Source organism: Gekko japonicus, unplaced genomic scaffold (genome assembly GCF_001447785.1).
Source record: "Gekko japonicus isolate JY-2015 unplaced genomic scaffold, Gekko_japonicus_V1.1 scaffold1563, whole genome shotgun sequence".
NCBI classification, from domain to species: Eukaryota; Metazoa; Chordata; class Lepidosauria; order Squamata; family Gekkonidae; genus Gekko; species Gekko japonicus.
Genome location: NW_015175405.1, coordinates 311,647 through 312,892, shown reverse-complemented (window position 1 = coordinate 312,892; position 1,246 = coordinate 311,647). Strand labels below are relative to the sequence as shown.

General features: G+C 45.2%; 1 pseudogene; it reads right to left on the bottom strand.

Moving 5' to 3' along the window:
• Window positions 1-1,246, bottom strand: part of LOC107122598 — a 112,221-nt pseudogene that overhangs the window by 71,748 nt on the left and 39,227 nt on the right.

The following is a 1,246-nucleotide window of genomic DNA, read 5'->3' as shown; positions in this document are numbered from 1 at the left end:
TGAACCTTCCCGATAAAACAGCTGAGGGAAGGACGTCGAACTGAGCTAGCATGAAAGCCCTACGAAGATGGGGCTGAATCAGTCTTGCCAGATATCCTGAGGAAATGTGACTGAAAGAGAGTCCCATACTCAAGGGAGAGCAATGTCTGTGCGCAAGTCTTCTCAGATCTTGCACCTCTGTATCAAGGAGTCTTTGTTTGAGTACCTGAAGAAAATCTTGGGGCTACCAGCTTGCATACCATATGCAGCTATGTGCCTTGAGACAACCCAAATACGGTTAATTACTATGGCATGGACCATAACCTTTAAATTTTGGCTGCACCTTCATTTTAGATGTGGCCCAAACAGTATTGTGGTACACATGCTAACAGAATCACATCTATCGACTTGGTTGATTAATATAGAGGGGGGGGGAAATCTACAATTGGCTTTAGTTTTGATGATTTGGAGTTGGGAGTAAGCAGTGAAGTGGCTAAATTTGCAAATGGGGTCTTGTGCTGACCCAGCCAGCATTTAACTGTAGCTAAGTAGAACTGCCACATATCTAAGAGCAGTGGCCTCTGGGAATTGAATGGGGTTCAATGTGGCCAAGTGTAAAAATGATGCACTTTGGGGGCAAAAATCCTAACTATAAATACACATTGATGGGGTCCAAACTGGCAGAGACTGACCAAGAAAGAGCTCTTAGAGTTGTAGTAGATAACTCAATAAAAATGTCAAGACAGTGTGCGACTGCAATAAAAAAGGCCAACGCTATGCTGGGGATTATTAGGAAGTGAATTCAAAACAAATCAGCCAGTATCATAATTGTTGTTGTTGTTCAGTCGCACAGTCGAGTCCGACTCTTCGCGACCCCATGGATCATCTCCCGCCAGGCCCTCCTGTCTTCCGCCGTCCTCTGAAGTTGGCTCAATTTCATGTTCGTTGCATCGATGACACTGTCTAACCATCTCATCCTTTGCCATCCCCGTCTTCTTTGACCTTCCATCTTTCCCAGCATCAGGGTCTTCTCCAGGGAGTGCTCCCTTCTCATTTGGTGGCCAAAGTATTTGAGCTTCAGTTTCATTATCTGGCCTTCCAGGGAACAGTCAGGGTTGATTTCTTTTAGGGTTGACTGATTTGATCTTTTTGCAGTCCAAGGGACTCTCAAGAGTCTTCTCCAGCACCATAGTTCAAAAGAATCTATTCTTCGGCGCTCGGCCTTCCTTATAGTCCAACTCTCGCAGCCATACATGACTACTGGGAA